The 25,443-nt window shown below is 42.3% G+C and overlaps 1 protein-coding gene across 1 annotated transcript in view; it reads right to left on the bottom strand.

The window, feature by feature from the left end:
* The window catches only part of LOC149254378 (aldehyde dehydrogenase family 7 member B4-like), a 245,935-nt gene that overhangs the window by 45,539 nt on the left and 174,953 nt on the right, over positions 1-25,443 (bottom strand). The gene's annotated exons all lie outside the window — the stretch shown is intronic.

Genomic DNA, 25,443 nt, shown 5'->3' with positions numbered 1-25,443 from the left:
ATCACACTTGATTTGGTTTTTGAGCATAAATGTTTTTTTTTAAAGAGTTTCTCCCATTACCAGATCTTTGACCATAATTGGTTTTCGGCCACTGACATTTCAAAAGTTTTGTTTAAAGAAACTTTGTCATACATTAAAAAACTAAGTTCAGTCCAAACATTAGAGTGAATACAGACATTGCAATTCAAAAAAGCCCAAAAACGAAATAAATATTGAACTAGGTTTTATATAATTAGGAACAAAATCACAGATTCGGACTGCATTTAGCGTAATTTCTAAACCCTGCATGGTTGAGCTTAATTATAGTGAAAAAAACAAAGCAAAGCCTAACAATCTTGATTCAATCCCTACAGGGCAGCGTTTTTACAGCATCAGTTACCAATTTTGGGGATGAAACTTACGGAGTGCCACCTTACTGAATTGGCATTTGTACAAGCCACAAAATGTGTTAACGCAGCAGAAAAGCAACAAAAGAAAAAACAGGCTGCCACTAATCAATAAAGGAGACAACCTATTAAGTTATAATCGAATTCAAGACTTGTATTATGTCCAAATTTCCAATTGAACAGTGGGAGTCTGAGAACAATCCTTGGGGAATCTGAACTGAAAGTCAGCATCAACCATTAATTGCAAAAAAACAACGAAACAAGCGAACCCCACTGCAGCCAACTGCCATCATGGACATTAAAATTGGCTTGTGGGGAAAACATGCGTTTGACGAAACTTCGAGTTGTGGACATTGTATATCAAGGTGTTCTTTTGGGAAGATCTAATTTCCATTGGAGCCATGACTACTTGGACCAGGCACAGTGATATCTTGACTGTTGGACTCAATGAGATTTATCACTTTTTCATTGGAGTGACAATATTAATTTAAAAAAAATCTCAAGATGCATCCCTTGGGATGGAAAATTATATTCAAAAGTTCGAAAGAGTAATTTATAGGAACCAAATGGTGAATCTGTCATAAAGTTTAATGATATTAAGTTCAGACGAAGAAGAAATTATTTTAACGTCCAAGAGGCTAAAGATAATCTATGGGACAGATCAAGGTTACATGGGAGTGGAAGCAGGAGCGGGAGTGGGAGAGGGCAGCGACATTTTCAAAAGCTCCCGGTTTGGGAGCGAATCAGGAGCTAATTTTTATATAATAATATATTTTGCTGCACATATGTCAACAAAAGCATGTAGAATGATGAATTAGATATAAAAAACATAAAAACAGGGATTGAACCATATAACATCAATCATCTAGAAGTTATAATCCTCATCAACCACATCCTCAAGTTAGTGACATACAACATATCAAGTCTCATGATTCATCAATCTTAAAGTTTCAAGCTCTCAAAATTCCATATATAACATTTATCATCATTGATCACTAAATTTGTTTCCAAGATGATTTCTTTATACTTCAGCTCTTGAGTATCCTTCTTTGTGTTGCCCTTCCTTGATGAAGTCACCTTAGCTCTGATACCATGTTGAAAAATCTAGGGCAGCTAGATTAGGTAATTTCTCTTACTTTGATAACTGCTTGTGATGTATTTTTACTTTACTTGATTAACTACTTCTTTCCTTTATTATTATTAGTGTTCTTTATCATCAAATAGCTACCAAATCATAAAGAACAGTGAGACAATAGGACACAAGATGTAGGCAATCAACCAGGGCCAAAACCTCTCCAACTAAGAGGAAAACCCATCAAAATTCTTCTCTTCTTATAGAACTTCAATTGACGAATTCCAAGACCTATAACCCTTGACCAAGACCCTCCAAGACCAAGTCAATTTTTTCCTTCTTGAACGGCTTCCAGCAACAAACTTCAACCTTCCAGCAAAACTTCTCCAACAACTTCGACCCCACCAACAATTTTGCAACTTCTACCTCGATGCAGCTTTGACCTAACAGCTTCATAGCTTCGACCTAGAAGCAGCGTCAACCTAGAGGTAGCTCCATGGCTTCGACCTTGCAGCATCACAATTTCGACGTTGCAGCTTCACAGCTTTGATGCAGTTTCACAGCTTTGATGCAGTTTCACAGCTTCGATGCAGCTTCCCAGCATCGATGCAGCTTCCCAGCATCGATGCAGCTTCCCAGCATCAATGCAGCTTCAAAATTTCGTCTTCCCAATAATTGTAGAAACCCTAACAAAAGAGAGAGAGAGAGGCCCAAAACTTTGAACTTGTTCTTCTCCTTCATTCTTTTCCAACTTCTTTCTTGTGGAGATCAAACTTGCTTGAGTGAGTGTCCAAATGAGGTCGAATTCCTTCTTATTTATAGCCTTGTGAGGGGTACAAATTGCTATCTTGAGGCCCACTTCTGCCTTCATGTAGGCCAACTTAATCTTTGTGCCATGACGAGGTCTTGGAGGGTCTTTTGACTCTATTTTGACTCAATAAATTTTTCTTTACAATATGCAACATGACCAAATGGGTCTTCAATACATGACAATGACTCAATTGACTTTATGACAAACCTAGAAGCACTCAATGGGTACTTGAGCTAAAAATAAATTTTCCCTTGAGCATGAAACCCATGACTCAAGAACACAAATAATAAATTTATTTTCCTTTTTTCATTAAATACATAAAATCATGATTACATATGTCATTATGAAGACCAAACCTAGTTACATATTTCAACAATGCCCAATCAACACTTCTTTATTAAATCTAAACTTATTTGGACTCTTGTCCCAGGATAATGGCCAAATTTAGAAAATTATAGAAAATATGCCTTAGATCTAATATAGCAGATCATGCCCTAGATTTGTCTTCAATCTCCTTGGCCCATATGGATCTTCAATGTTGCACTTATGCACTTCCTCAAAGATAGCACATTAAAGTATCACACTCCTCGCTTGAGAAAATTCCTCTCTCAAAGGATAATCTTGTTGTATGGTAGTGTCTTTCTCCTCTACTTAACCTTTCTTTTATAACTTTACATTGAGCTAAATCCCTAATCCTCATCTCCAAAGTTATTGATGGCTGAGATTACATCTCTCCTCACTTGAGATCAACAACTGAGATTTAAACATAATAAGTAAAGTAAATTACTTTACTTTTCCTAAGTTTTCTTATAGCTCAATTCACCAACATAATAATTATGTGTTTTTCCTAAGTTTAAACTTAGGCTAAGTTGCATTAGCAACATTCACACACTTGAGAAAGTGACCTAAGAACACAGTGGGCGACTTCTACATGCCTAGACACTTAGGCTTGTGCAAAACTATATGCCCAAGCTACAGACATCAACACTACCAAACTGTAGTAAATGCTTGCTATAATATAAATATCAAACATGTAATATGCATTAAAACAAACAAAACAACAAGGAAGAATGCAAATTTGCATTTAAGGATGAATTTTTTCTTGGGAACTGTCACCCACCAAAAAGTGGGTAACCCATAGGAAAAAAATTTCTCTTCCTTGGACAGCAAACTAGCCATCAACCCTATTGACCAACACTTGACATGATGCCATGGAACCTCCAAATATATGCTCTAGTCAGATTTCTTTCTTCCATTCGACATTCCTCCTTGAAGTCATGGCGGACCATCCATTAGCAAGTGTTGATTTCTAGTGCAATCAAGACTAGTACAATTTTTCAAACTGATAACTACTTCCAATGATACATTTCAATTTCTTTAGAGCATTCCAATCATTAAGTAGTTACACATGAAAAATTTCAACCATTAACTTCTTCAATAGAGCAATAAAGATCACAGTAAACAATTAGACAAGGGACACCAAAAGTTAGGTCAAAAACCATGGGAAAACCCAAAAATCTTTTCTTATGAGAGAGAGTTCAATTCATCAAAATGTACATCAAAATATTATAATCAAAATTCCAATCATCTAACCTCAATAAATGTCAAGTCAAACCAATCAAAGGAGAGAGAATTAGTCAATGTTGGTCCAAGTCAAAGTTTGCAATTGAGGGGCCAAATTTCGGCCTAAGGCAACTTGTCAAAGGGCTAAAACCCAGCCTACAATATCCATATTAAAGGTCATTCAAAGTTCCACAACTGACCTACAGTCAACTCTCGGTCAACAACCCTGAACGAAGATATAACTTTGGTCAAACCCAGTCAACAAACCTGTTGACAGTGCTAGACCCGCCAACATTCAGGGGATCTCCCCGGTATGAAGTCCCAACTAGAGCTCACACCGTTTGGTGTAGAAGTCCCATCCAATACGATGGCCCGTTTGCCATTATCTTAAAGATATGCCTTATCTCTTGCTTGTTAGCATGTGATAGTGGTTTGCTTTGTCTTTGAACAGCGAGGTTCATGTCCCTGGTGAGTGCTTAGAGCCGCTTGTGTCAAAGTTCTTTCATTGCAGAGGGAGAGGGTGGAAGTGAGTCTCAGGTTGAAAGGGAATAGTCCCAACTCTGCTAGAGACACACAACACAACAAGACATGCACAGTGTCCCATGGAGTAGTCCACGCAGATGCAATAGTCACAAACACCAGGTGAACAGATAGCACGTACAACACCCAGTGGAATAGTCCACACGAATATGACGGGCGTTATAACACGTTTACAAGAATGAATCTATCGAGTGTTCGGTAAGATAGCCCACACGGGCGAGACAGCGTTAGCAACTGATACAACACATTTCCAATAGCATATGTACTAAAACAATCGAAATAGTTCAACTGTCTTAATACAAGTTAAAGCAAGATGCATTACAAGCGTCCAAAGAATAGTCTTACAAACAAATACAATACATGTGTGAAAACGTGTTGGCCTGTTAACAGCCTTCTGAACTAAGCAAAAGTTCCAAGACACATATGTATACCATTACATCACTAACCCCGATAGCAGGGCGTTGGAGCCACTGTTCGCTCCTCAAAGAAAAGATCACAGACTCTCAAGGCTATGTGGGAGGAGCCAAGGTGAAAAGTCCTTTACATGTACAAATGAGGGGTATTTATAGCCAAGGGTAAAATAGGCCCTTGTGACTGTTCGACTTCCCTCATGATTGTTTGACTTACATGACTCTTCAGATTTACATGTGGGTCTCTTGGACTTCCATGTTACATTACATCGATTACAACAGTATAGCCCACAGTAGTGATGTGGTCAAGATGACTCGTGACTATTGATTTGGGGTAGCATCAGATGTGCTTTAGCCATGAAAATTGGTGGAGAGGCTAAAGCACATGAGATCTCCAAGACTCAGAAATGGTTTGGAGTCTGGACAGATTGTACATGGTTTGGGAGATATTAAAATAATTAATATTTTTAATGGAGTTCCTAAGTCTAAACTTAGGAAAAATAAAATATTAATGGGTATTAATATAAAACTAGGTTAGAAGGTTCCAAAAGTCATGGATCAAGCCAAATCTAATCTTAGTCGTTGATTAGAGATTTAATCTCGGTCGTTGAAGAACCAACAAGAAAGTATAAGAAGGGGCTTGAGGGTCAGTTGGAGAACACACCAGAGTGATCAGTCATTCATTTTGCTAGAGCGGGCTTGCTAAGCGAAGTTGAATCAATGATCAGAAGCGAGGGGCAGTGAGTACGAGGCAGAGAGGTAGAGACAATACTGGGAGATCAACGCAGAAGCAAAGAGAGTGACAGCAGCGGCCAGTCCAAGCTACGCAATGTTGAAGTTTCTAAGTCTAGCAGTTAGAAACCCTCCATGTACTTTATGATTTATTCCTTCCTACTTGTTCTGATTAATCAACGAGTTATTTACCATGTAAATACTGAAAACAAACACAAGTACATGCTCAACACATTACATATCATCAACTAAAGAAAACAGAAACAAGCACACAAATGACACCGTTATTTTTGGACTAATGTCCCCGGAAAAACCCAATGCGAGAAAACCGGTGCAGCTATCTGAGGGTTTGATTGATTAAGCAGTTTCAAAATACAATCTGGGTGCCAAATCTGGCTCACCCAACAGAGAAAAATCTCGGCAGTAGTACCTCTCCTTCGGAGACAGCTGCTCTGCTTGAAACCCCGAATAAACACTCTGGCAACTCCTCAGCTCCAATCTGTCCCATGAAAAACCCCAGCGTCAGCCTCTAGGGGCTGCATCAGCCTCTTTTGCCCTCTGCATCAGCTTTATCGGTAGTTCTAGCAGTTCCGGCTGTTCCAGGCGGTTCTGGATTCTACCCTCTGCATCAGCTTTCCCGGCAGTTCCAGCTTCTGCCCTCTGTGTCAGCTTTCCCAGCAATTTCGGTAGTTCCGGCTTCTACCCTTTGCACCAGCTTCCCCAGTTGTTCCAGCAGTTCCAGCTTCTGCCCTCTGCGTTAGCTTTCCAAGCTGTTCCGGCAATTCCTGGCAATTCCAGCTTCTGCCCTCTGCGTCAACTTTCCCGGCTACTGCGCTGATCCTCCCGGCACTATCTCTGCCTCTCTGCTTCTATATTCACTACCCCTCAGCTGCAACTCCAAATCACTTTCTCAACTTTCTCAGCAAACCCAGCCCCAAAATGTCGAAATCTTGATCTCTTGGTGTGTTCTCCAAGTGACCCTCAAGCCTCCTCGTATACTTTTCTTGTTAACAAATCAACGTACGAGATTAAGTCCCTAATCAACGGCTAAGATTAGATCTGGCTTGATCCATGACTTTTGGACCATTCTAACATAGTTTTATATTAATTCACATTAATATTTTAATTTCCCTAAGTTTAGACTTAGGGACTCCATTAAAAATATTAATTATTTTAATATCTCCCAAATTGTTTAGAATCTGCCCAAACCCTTTCTCGGTATTGGAGATCTCATGTGCCTTAGCCTCTCCACCAAATTACGTGGCTAGAACACATACGATGCTACCCCAAATCAAAACGCAAATCCCAGCAGAGCCAGCACAAAGCCCAGAGGGATTGTGTCATCCACGCAGAGGGCAGAGGGAGTGACGCAGAGGGTCCTAGAGGCTGCGCAGTGCCTCAGAGGGATGACACAAAGGGTCCTGGGGCTGACGCAGGTTAGCAGGAGGCTAACACAGAGGCCAGAAGGGGCAGCGCTGAGCTTCAGTTGTGCCGAAGAGGGTTTCGTGGGACAGGTTTTCTGAATACCTGTTTCCGAATATAGAGGTATTGCTGCCATATATTTTTCTCTGTCGGGTGAGCCAGTTAAGCACCCAGTTGTACTCAGAAAGGCTGCATAATAATATAACCCTCAGAATAACTGCAACGGTTTCCCGCATTGGGTTTTTCCGGGGACATTTGTCCAAAAATAACAGTGTCACTTGTGTGTTTGTTTTCTTTCAGTTGATGATCTGTAGATGTTGTGACTGTATTGTGTTTATTTCGGTGTTTAAATGTTTTAAATAACTTGTTCAGAATTTACAAGTAAAAGAAATAAACTAACAAAATACAAATTAAATTTCTAACGAATAGACTTAGAAAATTACATGGTATCAGAGCCAGGTTGCAAATCATAGGAGAATTGAAGGCATCGGCTAAGTAGAGCATTTGCAACAGAATCAGCTATCTTGAGTGACAGTAGTTGATCCTTGCAGAAGCAACAGAGGAAGGGTTGACGCAAAGGGACTATGTCATCAGTTTGGGCCAGAGAGAGGCCAGCACAGAGGCTGAGGAGGACAGAGAGAGGTTCACACAGAGCCACGCAGAGGCCAGGAAGGCTGACACAGTTCACTGAGGGAGTTGTTTTACCGGTGCCAGGATTGCACAGAGCCAAGAGGCTCAATCCTTTAGTTGTTGGGGCGAAGGTCGCTGTGGGCAGTTTGCGGGAGCGAAGCTGGTGGGGTACTGTGGTCAGAACAATACCTAACAAGGCAAGACCAAGGTAGAGAAAGTTGCCGCCGAGGCGGATTTCTAGCCAAGGAATATGGATCAGTGTTGCAGTTGCACAAGCAATTGGAGAGGGGCAACTTGACGTTGGCAGAAGGATTTTCAGGAGGGAAATTGCAACTCAGAGGGAGTCCAAAAGAGAACTTCCAGACGGGAAGTATAGAGACTCAGTAGCAGTCAAACCGAGAACTTCCAGACGGGAAGTACAGAGACTCAGCAGCAGTCGAACAGAGGACTTCCAGGAGGGAAGTAGAGAGACTCGGAGGAGTCGACAAAAGAGCAGCAAGATGGTCGTGAATGGGCTGAGAGATCAGAACAAGCTAGACGGAACGTCCAACTTTGTGGTCTAGAAGGCCAGGATCTTGTCCATTCTAGATAGACATCGTATCAAGGACTTCACCTTGAGAGTGATGGCTATCCCAGTTGACACGATAGCTAATGAAAAGTACGAGGAGGCAATGGCTAAGACAAAGTGTATCATCCTTGATGGAGTCAAGGATCATGTGGTCCCACATATTGCCGAGAACGAAAGGGCAAAGGAGATGTGGGACACTTTGAAAACATTGTACCAGCATACTTCCGTGCAGAGGAAGATGTTCCTAGAGAATTAGCTAAGGTCATACCAGATGCAGAAAGGAGTGCAGATAGATGTCTTCCTCGGTCGGTTGAAGGAGATCCGTGACCAACTGCCTTCCATAGGGGCCACATCGAATCAAGAGTTGATGGTAAGGACCACACTTAACGCAGTCTCCGAGGATTGGGAGACGTTTGTCCAGAGCATACTGGGCAGGTCGAGTCTTCCAGATTGGGAAAAACTATGGGCAACTCTTTGTCAAGAAGAGATTAGACGACTGACCAAGACAGGGAGTAGCAGCAAAGGGGTCAGGATCAAGAAGGAGGAGGAACAGGATGCGGCTCTAGCATTTGTGGGAAAGCAGGAGAAGAGGAAGAAGAAGGACCTCTCCAAGGTCAAGTGCTTCCATTGTGGAGAACTGGGTCACTATGCGAACCAGTGTCCGAAGAAGAAGAGTAAGGGCGAGGCTTCTGACTCGAAGGCAGAGTAAGGGAGAGGCTTTTGACTCGAAGACAACGCCAGCGAAGGCGAAGAAAGAAGTCGAGGAGGATAACGATTGTGCCATGAGTGCTCATGTGCCACTTGAGAAGAAGTGGGGAGACATCGAGCTGTAGTCAGGAGGACTAAAGATGATGAGGGGCAGGATGCTTGAGGTACCCAACCTCTTGGATTATACCTTTGCTACGGGAGCCTTGAAGAGGAGTAGCAGGATTGGCGGATGTAGGTAGAGATGAATGCGGATGAAGCGGCAGAGAGTGCTACAGTGCTGGAGTCCCCGGGCGGCGCGAGGCTAGTAGACTGCAACAATGCGAGAGGCACGGAGAGTGTTGCACCAGTGCAGGATGGCACAGAGAGGTGTGCAACGGTGCGAGATGCATGTAGTTGTTGTAGCAGCGCAAAGGTCAGTAGAGGGAGCATTTGTTAGCGATAGAGAGAGCTTCAGCAACGATAGTGTTTCTAGCCTGACAGGGATGTCAGAAGTTGGGTGGATCAGTGACTTATTTCTCAGTAACTGAGTTGCAATGCAGTAGCAGTATGCAGTAGTACGATGCAACATGATGAGAGGGGGATGCAGTTCAGATGCAGTGTTGGGAGGTTGGACCAACAACAGCACAGATGCAGAGGGAGCTATCGTACGGATGCAGCAATGGCAGGGCCATGGGCAGCAGTACAAGATGCAGCAATGCAGAGGAAGTTGGGCAGGTAAGCCTAAGATCAGCACAGGTACCGGTGCCGGATAATCAATGTGATGCTTAGTGAGGAGTATTACTAGAACACAGTCCTTGCTAAGAGGGAGTGTTGATTTGGGATAGCATCGGATGTGCTCTAGCCATGAAAATTGGTGGAGAGGCTAAAGCACATGAGATCTCCAAAACCCAGAAATGGTTTGGACAGATTGCACCCGGTTTGGAAGATATTAAAATAATTAATATTTTTAATGGAGTTCCTAAGTTAGAAGGTTCCAAAAGTCATGGATCAAGCCAAATATAATCTTAGCTGTTGATTAGAGATTTAATCTCGGTTGTTGAAAAACCAATGAGAAAAGTATAAGAAGAGGCTTGAGGGTCAGTTGGAGAACACACCAGAGTGATCAGTCATTCATTTTTCTAGAGCGGGGTTGCTAAGCAAAGTTGAATCAATAATCAACAGTGAGGGGCAGAGAGGCAGAGACAATACTGGGAGACCAGCGCGGAAGCAGAGAGAGCGAGATCAGCAGCCAGTCCAGGCTACGCAAAGCCCAGCAAAGGCAACGCAAAGCCCAGAGGGATTGCGTCATCCACGCAGAGGGTAGAGGAAGTGACGCAGAGGGTCCCAGAGGCTGCGCAAAGCGTCAAAGGGTTGACGCAGAAAGTCCTGGGCTGACGCAGGTCAGCAGGAGGCTGACGTAGACACCAGAAGGGCCAACGCTGAGCTTCAGTTGTGCCGGAGAGAATTTCGTGGGACAGGTTTTCTGAATAACTGTTTCCGAATATAGAGTTATTGTTGCCGTATATTTTTCTCTGCCGAGTGAGCCAGTTAGGCACCCAGTTGTACTCAGAAAGACTGCATAATAATATAACCCTCAAAATAGTTGCACCGGTTTTCCCGTATTGGGTTTTTCCGGGGACATTTGATGATCTGTACATGTTGTGACTGTATTGTGTTTATTTCGGTGATTAAATGTTTTAAATAACTTGTTCAAAATTTACAAGTAGAATAAATAAACCAGCAGAATATAGATTAATTTTCTAACAGATACACTGTGCATGTCAAGCTGCAATGCTGCTGAGTGATGGATGTGCTCTAGGTGTATCATAGCTTCACCTCCGCATGGAAAGGTGTGCAGAGTCTTCGATGGTCTTGGTGTTCACTTGATGTTGCATGTGCACATCACTCCTTCACTTGTACTTTGGCATGCTTCATATGTTCGTCCGTTCACGAACAAATCTCCTCGCATGCATTCCTTGTCTTTGTTCTTTCGTTCGCCAAACAATCTCCTCGCATGTGCCCCTTGTTCATCATGTTCATCGTCCCGTCATTTCTCATCCATGTACCTGTATCTGCAATCATTCACAACGAGACGACATCAAATCCAAAAATCTCCTAGCCTGCCATGATGCATTCTCGTTCGCTTTCAGATGCAGGTGACCGAGAGAGACGACAAGGCTCTAAAACTACGCAAGGCAAATTTCAAGCTGGGATGCAAGCTCCGGGCACTATTCATGAAAATTGCGCAGAGGTCACTAGGAGGCTAAGATGGGCAATCCGGATCAACAGTGACTATCTACGAGATTTGGCTCAGTTGGAGGGCAAATATGCGCAATTCTTTCAAGGAGACAGTGCAGGCAGCAGGGGGAGACTGGCAGCAAAGACTGCGCAATTTCTCCAGGGAGCTGGCAGCGGGCTATGGGAGGCTACTCACAACGATTGCGCAATTTTTCTGGGGAGCTAGTAGCGGGCTACGGGAGGCTGCGGGCAACAACTACAAGAGCTGGGAGGCTGGCCTACTGGACATCCCTGAGCAGTTTCTTAGTTGAGAGGAATGTTGGGCAGCTGGGAGACTACTCCTTAAAGCTACGCAGTTTTCAGGATGAGCAACAGGTCGGCTGACAAGGGTGACTGGTTGGAAAAACTGCGCAATTTTTTAGGGCAGTGCAGTGACAGGCAATAGGTGTCTATCCAACATGTCTGCGTAGTTTCTTCAGTCAGCCGAAGCGGGTATGCTTGGTAGCTTCTACGCAATTTTTTTGGAGTGAGGCCTGGGGTCACTGCCCGGTCAAACTCTCTAGTTGACCTATTGAAGGCTAGGTTGATGTGCTTGCGGGCAGCGCAATTTTGGATGACTTGCTGAGCAACTTCTGCGTTGTTCTGGGTAACAGTCAGTCGGGTCAATTCCAGGATTGCGCAATGCAAACTGCTTGGGAGGCAGCCTCAAGCTCTGTGCAATTTTGGGCAACAGTACATGATCACTGAGAGTTGAAAGAGCACAATGTAGCTCAGCAAAGTTTCAGTTATTGGAGGGTGATTTGGTCATCAGAATTTTAACAAAATGACTAAGTGTGTGAGCAAGTGAATTTGTGCATTGTTGAAATTTCTAAGTTTATCCATTAGAAATTCAATCTGTATTCTTCTGGTTTATTTCTTCTACTTGTTAAATTCGAACAAGTTATTTAAAACATATAAATAAAGAAATAAACACAATACAGTCTCAACATCTACAGATCATCAGCTGAAAGAAAACAAACACACAAGTGAAACCGTTATTTTTGGACAAATGTCCCCGGAAAAACCCAATGCGGGAAAACCAGTGTAGCTATTCTGAGGGTTTATTATTATGCAGTATTTCCTTGAGTACAACTGGGTGCCAAACTGGCTCACCCGACAAAGAAAATTCACTTGCAGCAATACCTCTCTGTTCGGAAACAGGTATTCAGACAACCTATCCCATGAAACCCTCTCTAGCGACTCTGAAGCACTGCACTGACCCTTCTGGCCTCTGCGTCAGCCCTCTGAGGCACTGTCCAGCCTCTGGGAGCCTCTACGTCACTCCAGTTGCTCTCTACTTGGATGACGCAGTCCCTCTGGCCTCTGCGTTGTCTCTATTAGGCTCTGCGTACCCTGCTCTAGCTGCTGCTTCTTGCTCTTTGCCTCTGCGCTGGTCTCTCGGCACTGTCTTTGCCTCTTTGTCCAGTACTCACTGCCCCTCGTTGTTGATCACTGATTCGACTTTGCTTAGCAACCCCGCTCTAGCAAATCGACTGACTAATCACTTTGGTGTGTCTTCCAACTGACCCTCAAGCCTCCTCTTATACTTTTCTTGTTCGTCCTTCAACAGTCGAGATTACATCTCTAATCAACGACTAAGATTAGAATTGGCTTGATCCATGACTTTAGGGACCTTCTAACCCAGTGGTATATTAATACCCATTAATATTTTATTTTTCCTAAGTTTAGACTCAGGAACTCCATTAAAAATATTAATTATTTTAATATCTCTCAAACCAGTTAGAATCTGCCCAAACCATTCTGGGTCTTGGAGATCTCATGTGCTTTAGCCTCTCCGCCAATATTCATGGCTAGAGCACATTCGATGCTACCCCAAATCAACACTCCCTCTTAGCAAGGACTATGCTCTAGTAATACTCCACACTGAGCATCACTCTGATTATACGGCACCGGTACCTGTGTTGATGCTAGGCCTCCCTGCCCAACATCCTCTGCACTGTTGCAACCTATACTGTTGTTGATGGCTTTGTTGTTGGTCCTTTCTCCCAACAATGCATCTACACTGCAACCCCCTCTCATCATGCTGCATCGTGCTACTACTAACCGTTATTGCACTGCAACTCAGTTACTGAGAAGTAAGTAACTGATCCTCCCAACTTCTTACATCCCTGTCAAGCTAGAGACGCTCCCGATGCTAAAGCTCTCTCTGCCTCTAACAAGTGCTCCCTCTACTGACCTCTGCGTTGCTGCAACAACTCCCTGCATCTAGCATTGCTGCAAACCTCTCTGTGCCATCCTGCACCGTTGCAACACTCTTCGTGCCTCTCGCATTGTTGCAGCCTGCTAGCCTCGCATTGCCCAGGGACTCCTACACTGTAGCACTCTCTGTCATTTCATCTGCATCCGTGTCTACCGACATCTGCGAATCCTGCTACTCTCTCTTCGGGGCTCCTGTAGGAAGGTCTAATCCAAGAGGTTGGGTACCTCAACGATCCAGCCCCTCATCACCTGTAGTCCTCCTGACTACAGCTCGATGTCTCCCCACTTCTTCTCTAGAGGTACATGAGCACTAATGGCACAATCGCCAACCTCCTCTACCTCCTTTTTTGCCTTCGCTAGTGTTGCCTTGGAGTTAGACGCCTCTCCCTTGTTCTTCTTCCTCGGACACTGGTTCGCATAATGACCCAGTTCCCCACGGTGGAAGCACTTGACCTTGGAGAGATCCTTCTTCCTCTTCTCCTGCTTTCCCGCAGATGCCAGAGTTGCATCCTCTTCGATCTTTTATGTACCTACAACACTAATCCAGAGTTTTTAGCTAGAAATCCGCCTCGTAGCAGCGCCCTCTATCTTGGTTTTGCATTGTTCTGTATGGTTCTGACCACAGTACCCGACCATCTTCGCTCCCGCAAACTGCCCACATCTTCCTATGCCCCAGCAACTGAAGGACTAAGCCTCTAGGCTCTACGCAATCCCAGCACTAGCAAAACAGCTCCCTCAGCCAACTACGTCAACCCTTCTAGTCTCTGCGTGAGCCTCTTTCTGCCCTCCCTAGCCTCTGTGTTGGCCTCTCTCTGGCCCAGATTGATGACGCAGTCCCTCAGCGTCAACCCTTCTTCCGTCGCTTTTGCCAGGATCAACTTTTGTCACTTGGGACAGCTGATTCTGCTACAAATGCTCTACTTAGTTGATGCCTTCATCTCTCCTGAGATCTACAACCACGCTCTGATACCATGTGGAAATTTCTAAGTCTATCCGTTAGAAATTTAATCTGTATTCTACTGGTTTATTTCTTCTACTTGTTAAATTCGAACAAGTTATTTAAAACATATAAATAACGAAGTAAACACAATAAGGTCTCAACATCTACAGATCATCAGCTGAAAGAAAACAAACACACAAGTGACAGTTATTTTTGGACAAATGTCCCCGGAAAAACCCAATGCGGGAAAACTGGTGCAGTTATTCTAAGGGTTTATTATTATGTAGTATTTCTGTGAGTACAACTGTGTGCCAAACTGGCTCACCCGACAAAGAAAAATAACTGGCAACAATACCTCTCTATTCGGAAACAGGTATTCAGAAAACTTGTCCCACGAAACCCTCTCCAGCGACTCTGAAGCACTACGCTGGCCCTTTTGGCCTCTGCGTCAGCCCTCTGAGGCACTGTGCAGCCTCTAGGACCCTCTGCATCACTCCAGTTACTCTCTGCATGGATGATGAAGTCCCTCTAGCCTATGCGTTGTCTTTGTTGGGCTCTGCGTGCCTTGCTCGAGCTGCTGCCTCTCGCTCTCTGCCTCTGCGCTACTCTCTCGGCACTGTCTCTGCCTCTCTGTCCAGTACTCACTACCCCTCGTTGCTAATCACTGATTAAACTTTGCTTAGCAACCCTGCTCTAGAAAATCGAATAACTAATCACTCTGGTGTGTCTTCCAACTGACCCTCAAGCCTCCTCTTATACTTTTCATGTTGGCCTTCAACGGCCGAGATTACATGTTGGCCTTCAATGGCCGAGATTACATCTCTAATCAACGGCTAAGATTAGATTTGGCTTGATCCATGACTTTTGGAACCTTCTAGCCCAGTTTTATATTAACACCCATTAATAATTTATTTTTCCTAAGTTTAGACTTAGGAATTCCATTAAAAATATTAATTATTTTAATATCTCCCAAACCGGTTAGAATCTGCCCAAACCATTTCTGGGTCTTGGAGATCTCATGTGCTTTAGCCTCTCCGCCAATTTTCATGGCTAGAGCACATTCGATGCTACCCCAAATCAACATGTATACACGACCTTGCGAACACACACTCAACATGACTCGACAACAAGACACCTCAAACCATCAAGACAACATATACTCAATGTGACTGATTGACGATGCGAGCGACAAGCGAGACACTTGTGATAGATCGTCGAACAACCACCACAACACTTGCGCGATAGTGCATACAACATTGAGTGTGAGTGCGATAGATGTTTACATAGCGAACACAACTCAAACACAACCTTCAACATCACCAGAACGAGGTCACAAAAATGACATAGCAATCAACATGTCGAAGACAACAGTTGGTCGAACAAGTGAAAAGGAAGCAAGATATGTAGAAGAAACACGTAAAATAACTTTTCGTGTTTGCGCACATGCATGTTACTGAGGACAGAATGATATGACAATGACAAGCAGTCCTGCAAACTCAACTTAGAGGTGTACTTCGAAAGGTGTTCTTTACTTACCTTGCGAACACACACTCAACATGACTCGACAACAAGACACCTCAAACCATCAAGACAACATATACTCAATGTGACTGATTGACGATGCGAGCGACAAGCGAGACACTTGTGATAGATCGTCGAACAACCACCACGACACTTGCGCGATAGTGCATACAACATTGTGTGTGAGTGCGATAGATGTTTACATAGCGAACACAACTCAAACACAACCTTCAACATCACTAGAACGAGGTCGCAAAAATGACATAGCAATCAACATGTTGAAGACGACAGTTGGTCGAACAAGTGAAAAGGAAGCAAGATATGTAGAAGAAACACGTAAAATAACTTTTCGTGTTTGCGCACATGCATGTTACTGAGGACAGAATGATATGACAATGACAAGTAGTCCTGCACACTCAACTTAGATGTGTGCTTCGAAAGGTGTTCTTTACTTACCATACTTACCCTCAAGATGATCATGCATCTGACGGAGTTTGCATGCGGTCCCAATTTTTTCCATTACTTGGTTCCTTGGTCCTTCTCCACAACTCCTTGGAAACGATTTCAGCATGTCACCTTTTCGTGTAGTCACTGAGAGGTAGATCTGCGCAACTTTAGCGGACAGTGACTGCTGTCGAAATGAGGCCCTGGGAGGCCCGTCTGCGTAGTTTCTGCATGCAAGATAGACATGGCAGCTTGGACAACATTGCGTAGTTTTGAGGCACAGGACACTGCTGCGGGATGGGGGTCCTGGGAGGACACCTCTGCGCAATTTCTAAATGCAGTTCAACTGGACTGCTCTGCACAATTCTGGAGAGCAGTGTTGGCTAGGGTCTCTGCAGGCTGCAAGATTTCAACAGGCAAGGGAGGTTGGTGTCTCTGCGCACTACGGGGTTTCAACAGGCAAGGGAGGAATCTTGATGGTTGAAGAAGAAAAGTGCACAGTTCCGGGAAGCTTGATGAGACTAGGTTGCTCAAGAAAATGGCCAAGTGTGAGATCAGTGAAACATATGTAAACATTGCTAAGACTTGATTGTGATCACACACGGACACTTAGTGACACAACGTAGACCATCCAAAATGCATAAGACATACTTTGCTTGATGCAACAACCTTCATGACAAGAGTGCGTGAAGTGAGTGTGAAACATGTCTATGTGATGACAACCACTCATGCGCACATGCTTTCCCTTGAAGCAAAACAACATTCCCTTTGCATGACAAACAACAACCCCTATGCCTGAAAATGACACATGCTGTATAAAGATGAGAACGCGGACAACTCTTAGGATCAAGGAGGGGAGCTTGAAATCATCAGCTTACCAATAAGCGACCAAGGATAATCGATCGCAGGATCGAAGGTAGGCTCCGAAATTTGCATGTGAGCCAAAATTTTGGAGAGTGGTTGTAGCCACTACAACAGAACCACAGATAAACTCAACCTCCAAGATTAGTTAAAAGCTCAGTCAAACATCAACAGAAAATCCCAAGGCAACGTTGGTCAAACAGAAGTCAAATAGTTGGTCAATGCAAAATGAATCTTCTTCTTCTTCTCCCCGCACATGTCGACTATTCTTATTATTTAAGATTGAAATGAATAGATTGACATGGATGCCAAATGAGGTCAATCGAACTCCAATTTATATTTGTGCTAGGAGGGTTTTGACCTTGGGGTCAAACCCTTTCAATGAGTGGACCCAACTTGAGAAAACGAGGCCGACTTAGTCAACAAGAAAATACATAATTTCTCCTTTGTTTTTGCCAATCAAAATATCGACCGTAGCTACCAATTTTCAACAGCAAGTACTTTTACCATTTTGTAATCATGTGCTTTCGCTTATTGTTTAGGGCACACTAATATTAATCAAGGGGTGATCCAAATGATTGATTGTATTCTTGTTCCCTCACTTCACCTGGGTAGTTAATCCTTGATCCTAGTCTAGTAGGACCTCCTCTAAGGCCTTAGGGTTATAAAAAGAACACTACTAGGGAGGTTCTAACTGAAGTAGCATGTTTTTGATATTCCACACTTGATACTCTCCATTATTCCCTCTATTCCACATCCATTCATAGGGCAGGTGGTCATTGGTCATGGGGATTGGCACTCTCTCATCCTCATCCTTGGGTCTGGGACAGAAAACATTGCCCTGGAGGTTGATGCAATTAAAAGAAGGATAAAAGAAAAGAAAGCCACACAGAAAGAAAAAGGAAAGATGCAAAAGATGGATGGGACTAAATTAATGTGTGGAAAAAAAATCCTAGCATGAGCTCTACCCCCTTCATTAGCTATCACCCAGTTCCTAGAGCACTTGATGCTCCACACATAAAAAGGAGCATCATATTGTCCCAACCCTGACGAGCAATAAATTGCCTCACCTTAAGGAGGAGTAAATGTTAAATATCACAAATGCAAGCTTGGGCTCCTAAGCTATGTACCCATATCAAAGAATTATCATAAAGAATAAAAAAGCGCACCAGAGGGGTGGAGAAAACACGTTGACGAAAAGGGCAACTCATGCCTCCACAACTGCTCCCTCCTTACATCTATATAACTAAGATATTGGACCATTGTTAGTTGGTCACTTAGCTATGGCACCTAGCCTTGAAGTCTTGCCCACTCCATTGCCACCATCTACACTTGCACCTATGGACTAATGGTTGACCTGGGACCGGTCACTTCCTCTTGGGGGTTGGAAATATCTAATAAAGTTATCCATCTAGCCATCCCAAACATAAGAGACAAAAACTTGTATGTGAAGTATTAGTCATGCCCCTAACCATAAGTGTGGTCCACAATGATGCATCTATAGTTTTAGTTACCTAACAATTGTTTATTTACACTTGACCTTGAGGTTTTTCCAAGTGGTCTAGATCATAGCAACAAAGGCTTATTAAGGTGATTGTCCCACTGTTTCAATAGTGCAATAGAAGTCGTACTACATAGTGTAGAGAGAGGGATTGAGTTTGATGGTGCAACGTTGCCTACCCAGAGCAGAGCATTCGGTTATTTAAAGGCTTCACATGATGCTTGACAGCCGAAGGGACCCCCAAAGGTTGAGATGTTCAGCCCATGATGCTTAGTGTTCGAGATATTGATCATGTGCCCAATGGACCCAAGGTGCCCCCAAGTCGGCCTTGACACTATTTGATGGGAAATCACTTAATGCAAAGCCTAGATGATGATGGTCATCCTTGAGATGGCAAGGGAGGGCTTGTACATCACCTTGGAGCCCCAACACTTGAGATATTTGATGCCATGTCACCCCTTTTCCTCTTTTGAGGGTGACGTAGGGCACTTTGGGCATGATGTTTTGACATGGAGAAACTTTTGATGGCTTGCACATGATCCATGAGGCACTTCTTGGAGTATGGAGCAATCATTAGCACTTACCTCGCATTTTGAGGGCTGATTGAGCTCATTTGGAAGGTGGTGTCATACTATTATAGCATTTATTCCCACATGTATGGGATTTTATGGTATGTTTGTCTTGTTTTTGACCTCACATTGGGATTCACACCTATCATGCCACTTGTTTTGGTTTTCATTGGGATTTGCTCCCAAACTTGTATAAAGCAACCCTCTGGGCTCTCATTTGTTCATGGTTGGAAGCATAGTGCTTGGTTAAACTCTGCTCATTTGTATTCTCATTAGTTGATTGATAATATCAAGATATTGGAGGTCAATTCACTTGGGTTGTGGACTTTTGCTTCGCTTTTGGAAGGTAACATCTGGTATCTTTCCAATGGTTGATGTGTTTATGTTCATGATTTATTTATTTGCCTGCAAGCTATTTGTTTTGGTATCCTAGCCCATAGGGGCACTATTTCCTACGGGAGAGGAATCCAATTATTTGGATCTCTTCTTTGACATTTGCTCATATCCTAGGCTTGGTTTAGGCGTATGTGCTCTTGGTTGAACAATAAGCCCATCCTTGCCATTATATGAGCAAACTCTCAAAGGTTTGCTAATCATCGTTTTCCAAGTGTTGTGGTTTAGTGTTGCAAGGTGCCTTACATGCTTGAAGGTGGTGAAGTTTTCGGCTAAACAATCCATCTCCAAGAGAGCTAAGAAGCCTCAATCCAAAGTTGACAAAGGCCATCCAAGTTTTCCAGAGGATCAACCAAAGAGGGCTTTAAGGCCCCCCAAGATTTGCTTCTCTCCATTATCAAGTCTCAAATTTATTTCTTGGTTACTTGTTTTGGTTCATCATTGAATATCAAAGCGCTAGGCTCAAGATTAGACCACTGTCCCAACAGTGGCTTTTCTTGCTCTAAGGGAAACAAGTTTGCTTGTTCCCTTTGAGAAAACTTGGAATAAATTTTTAATCATCTAAATCTGTGTTATTTTCTTGGGCTAGATGCTCTTAGGTTATACTAGATTTTTGTTGTTTCATTTGTGAGTTTATTTGCTAACTGATACACCCATGTTTGCTGTCTTTTTGGAAGAAAATCAAGGCAGCCTGTGCTACCTCTGAAGGCTGATCATTAGTACTATTCGTCAAATTTGTAGACTGTCCTTTTTTCGCAGACCTCCTGGGGCAGTGATAGACAGTTTAAGGTCTGTCCTTTTAGGCAGACCTAGACTCTCTTTCAAGGCAGAATTGCAGTCCAGCCTTCGGCAGACTTTAAGCCTCTTTCAAAGCAGATTTTTGGGCCACCTTTTGAGCGGAAGAAGACAGCCTTTGGGACTGCTCTTTTGGGAAGACTTCACCTCACTTCAAAGACTCATTTTTTTGCAGCCTATGGGCAAACTTTAAACCCCCTTTAGACACAGTTTTGGGGCTTCCTCTTGAGTAAGACTTCATTGTCTTGAAAGCAGAATTTTATTGGCACACTTTCCAAGAAGGGGCAGCATTTGAACTTTATTTGGTGCATCCAAACAAGCAGCCCAAAAGGCCATTGAAATTCCTTCATGGTAACATCAAATTTCTTTGAATATTGTTCAATCATTACGAATCTTTTCAAGGAGGTTTCTTCCTTTGTGACACTGTTGTAATAGGCTCTTCTTTGAGAACAAAGGAGTGTTGATTTTCCTTAACCTTTCTTCTTATCATCTACTCGAACTCATTGTGCTTTTTTGGGTTGAGAATTCATATCTCTTGTAACTTGATTGGAAAGAGTATCTATCCCCTTTGAGGGAAGTTCTTGTAAGCCCTTTTCCAAAGGACCCACTCTAAGTTCTCATTTCATTTTACATTTTATGTAATTTAATGTGTTGAATGCTCTTCGTTAACTTCATTTTCTAATTCCATAGTCTCATTTATCTCTTTATTGCAGTCACTTAGATTAACTCTCTCTTTTTGCAATCCCATTGGGTTTACTTTGTGGCAATCTCATTAGTTAGTTCTACTTTCAATTGTCATTTACCTTGCAAAGCTCTTCTTTCATAGCAATATGGCACTAACAAATCAACCTCCACCATAAGTTGGTACAAGTAGACGATAGGGACCCTCCATCTCCCATTGACTCCTCACTCTGAGACTAGGGCCCAAGCGAGGGTGAGATCTAGGGAAACGAAGTTCTTTGAAACTTGCTTTAGAACTTTGAAAACTTAGAATTAACCAACATAATTGTTAAAATTGGCAACTAGGGCCAAATTCCACCTTGGGACAGCTCAATTGATGGAGATGATGATTGCATTGGATTCCTCTTTTCGAGAGGTCCAAGATTGATATAAAGATCATCTCATTCGGACAAGCAAAAGTGTGATTTTGAATTTATTCTCTCACATGTGCAAATTGTTTAGGTCGGCCTCAACTTAATGTAGGCTCAAGAAGCCCAATGGATGTGTCTCTTCACCCACAACAAAGTGTATAAATAGAAGAGACCTCACACCTCATTTGGACATCATTCACTCACACATTCTTCTCTCTCTTCATTAGATTGGTTTGTACAGCTTGGGCATCTTCTCTCTCTCTCACACGTGCGGCTAGGAGGACAAAATTTATGGGCTAAGACATAACCAAATTTTAGACTGTCTGACCAGAGTTGACTAGCGTTGACCAAGGCTGCTTTGACCAAATTTGACTATGGTTTTGAGGGAAAATTTTCGGTTTCTCTAGGCCGCATTCTCTGGCACGGAAATTCAGGATTTTCAGGACTGTTGTTTCACCGAGTTTGACCAAAGTTGTCGGGACTGTTTTGGGTTGACTTTGACCTTTGCTGGAGGCCGAATTGGACTACCTTTGACTAAGCTTCAAAGGAGGTGTTTTGTTGTTGTTTGACCAATGTTGACTTTCTGGTGAGGGTTGAAGATTGACTGCAGAATTTGACAGTGTTGATTTGACTTTGTATTGGGCTAGTCTATTTGACTTTTGTACTATCTCTCTCTGTCGAACTATTGAATAATAATAAGAAGATTTGATCAAAGGGTTTTCCCCACATTGGGGTTTTTCCCTAGCATCCACCAAATCTAGTGTCCTCTTGTCTTGACTTGTCTTCTGCGTTTGTTTTATGTTCTATTTGAATTTACTGTCAATATCATTAATGGTTAATGTGATTGTTACCGGAAATTATTGAAAATTGTTATTGGGTGCTAAGGAACATTTAAGTAAATTGTGCTAAGTATACAACATACCATTGTTATCTAAAATTAACATGGTATTAGAGCACGGTTGAAGACAAATCCCAAGCAAAAGTGAGAAAAGAAATCACTAAGGGTAGTTGTTGGACAAGAATTTGGAGCTAGCCTCAATGACAACTACATCATACTTCAAATCCGACAACAAGCTTAAGGACAAATCCGACTATCATGCATGGAAGATGTCTCTAGATTTGACTTTGGAAGATAATGATGCTATGGACTATGTCAAAGGAAAGTAGTGAAGCCTCCTTAAAATGCACCTGCTGTTGTCAAAACAAAGTACAAGAAAGGTGAGGTCAAAGCTAAGAAAATTATTGTTAATTCCATTCACAAACCTTTGGTTGCCTATATTTTTTATTTGGAAACATCTAAGGAGATGTATGAAAAGCTGGTTGGGATGTTAAGTAAACAATGCAAATCAAGTCCTCTTTCTCAAGAACAAGTTGAAAGACATCAAGCTAAAGAGAGGAGAGTCCATTCAATCCTACTTCAAGAGGATTACCGAAATAAAGAATGATCCCCTTGTTGAAGAAAATGTAACTAGGTTCAGTCTTCATAATGACATGTAATTATGACTAATGTAATGATGTAATAAAAGAAAATAAAATTATTTTTTTGTATGCCTTGCTGCATGGGTTTCATGAGCAAGAAGTGTCATTCATAGGTCAAAGACTTCTTCTTGATGTCTTTAGGATTTGTCATAATGTCAAAGAGTCAAGTCATGTATGAAGCAGCTCTTCTTGAGCATGAGAAAAATATATTTGTGTCATAAACAATGTCAAGTAGCCCTCCAAATGACAAGCACAATCCTCTTCTTATGTCAGCCAACAAAAATGAATTAAGAACAGTCATGTCGGCTCAAAGAAATAGACACAACGGTTCACAATGACACATTGGCTAAATATGGGAGACTAACTACTATAAATACCCAGCTAGGGTATCTGCAAAACAGAAGTGCAGAACTCGGATTTGTCTGAGATTTTCGGAGGTCTGTCATAGGGCGCATAAATTTTAGATGAGTTACAGGAAGTACAGTGTCTCTGAAATTTCGGATGAGTTACAAGACATATAGGGGCTCAGAAATCTCGGATAAGCGCAGTAGTTAAGTGTTACGAAGGAACAAGGATCTCTGTGTTTTCGGTGATGTCTCACAGTCTTAATAAAGCAGTCCCAGTCTTGGCATATGTACAGCTCTCTCAAGTAGCACACTCTTGGCATAATCAACGATGGAGAAAATATGATAACAGTCTCGGCATACCTATGATGAAGAAGACCTCGATGCAGGAAGAAAAACACAGTCTTGACATAGTTGTGATGATCCCATAGTAACCCGCTCTGTCTAGGCATCCATTCTAAACACTCTCATGATCTCGGCATAATCATGATGAGGACATAGTGACAAGGTAGATCTCGGTGCAGCTCTCATACATATAGAGACCTCATTGATAGAGTGATGATCTTAGGGAGCGTGCCGTGATCATCTAGGTGAAGGTGCAGCAATGGTACAACTATAATACAATAATGATGACCTCGGTGAAGCAGCAATGATGAAGATAATCTCAGCAGTGACAAAGAAGAGGATTGGTGTCTTGGTCTTGGAGTGGCCTAATAGGTTAAGGGTCATGGTCTTGGTATTCATCAATTGGAATCTTTATAAGAAGAATTTTGTGTGGGTTTTCCTCTCAAAGAGTGAGAGGTTTTGGCCCTGGCAGAAAGCCAACATCTTGTGTTCTTGTCTCTTTGTTTTGGTAGCTATTTGATGAACTAAAAGAAGACACACTCTAATAATAACAAGTGAAGATTGGAATAAGAAGAAAAGTTAAAAACACCTCACAAATAGTTATCATGACTAGAAGAATCTCATTAACTCTAATTGCCCTAGATTCTTCAACATGGTATCATAGTGTAGGTGCTAAAGTCAAAAGGAAGGGCAGCAAAGAGACATTCAATGATCAAGCTTCAAAAAGGACATCAAAGTAAGTTGAAGGAATTGAAAGATCAGTCTACAACAGCAGTATACAATAACAAGGGTTTTTGTCTATGCAATCAAGGAGACAATCTACAACAGCAAGATCTTTTGTCTCCACAGTCATCATCAAAAGGCCACCAAGACTCTCATCACGATGTCTACAAAGAAATGAAGCTCAAAGGACCTCAAAATCGAAGATTACATCATCTTGAAGAAGGTCGAAGTCCTAAAAGCAGTCTTGATCTAAACTACAATTGAAGGCATGGACATCTTCAAAGGATCATCTCCTGGCCCCAGAAGAAGATCATCTGAGGAAGCACCAAATCGTCCTCATCAAAATGAGTAACCTTTTCTATCGAGGAAAGAATCTCTCATTCAAAAGAAAGTCATTCAAGAAGAAGTACTAATACATCTTCTTCAACCATCATCAAAGCAATCAAGGTGAAGACTTCATCTTCATAATCAAGTAACTATATTTTCATTCTATAATCAAGTTTGGTTCAATGAATTCATGATTGCAAGAAGATCTATAGGTTGGATGGGTCATCAAAGGTCCTTGCATGGAATAAGGAGGATTGTCATAATCCTCATGGAGAAGAGAAGTCAATGAACATATCAAGGTCTCCTTTGAATTCATAAGAGGGAACTCTTAAGGTCCTCTCATTCCTATGTAGCAAGAAAGGAGACATAAAAGAGATATATGAAATGCTAGAAGATATACACTCTTAAATGCAGTGAAGAAGGTCACATCACTTAGACTTGATTGAAGGTATCAAAGAATGAAGAAATATCTTCATGAGATCTCAATTGGGAGATCTAGGAGAGATGATAAGAATATAATCATCATTAACTAATAAGCAAGGTAACAAATGTCAATGAACAAGAAGGTTACCTCACTCGACAACTTGTGGTCTCTATGCTAGATAGAAAAGGACAAGTTGTGGGCAAAAGTGTTAAAGGTTAAAGGACTCAAACATGAGCAGAAAGGAAAGGGAAGGTTGACAACACAGAATAGTATAGCTAAGATTCAATGCTATGGAAAGATTATGGAAAGAAGCTCATATCGCCGGATGGATGGAGGAAGCTGAAGAAAAGGGCCAAGGAAAGAGGGAG

This window comes from Pinus tabuliformis, chromosome 7 (assembly GCF_031772625.1).
Source record: "Pinus tabuliformis cultivar Carrire ecotype Pingquan chromosome 7, CPIR1, whole genome shotgun sequence".
Classification (NCBI taxonomy): Eukaryota; Viridiplantae; Streptophyta; class Pinopsida; order Pinales; family Pinaceae; genus Pinus; species Pinus tabuliformis.
The sequence above is the reverse complement of the archived record's forward strand: the minus strand, read 5'-3'. Positions and strand labels throughout refer to the sequence as shown.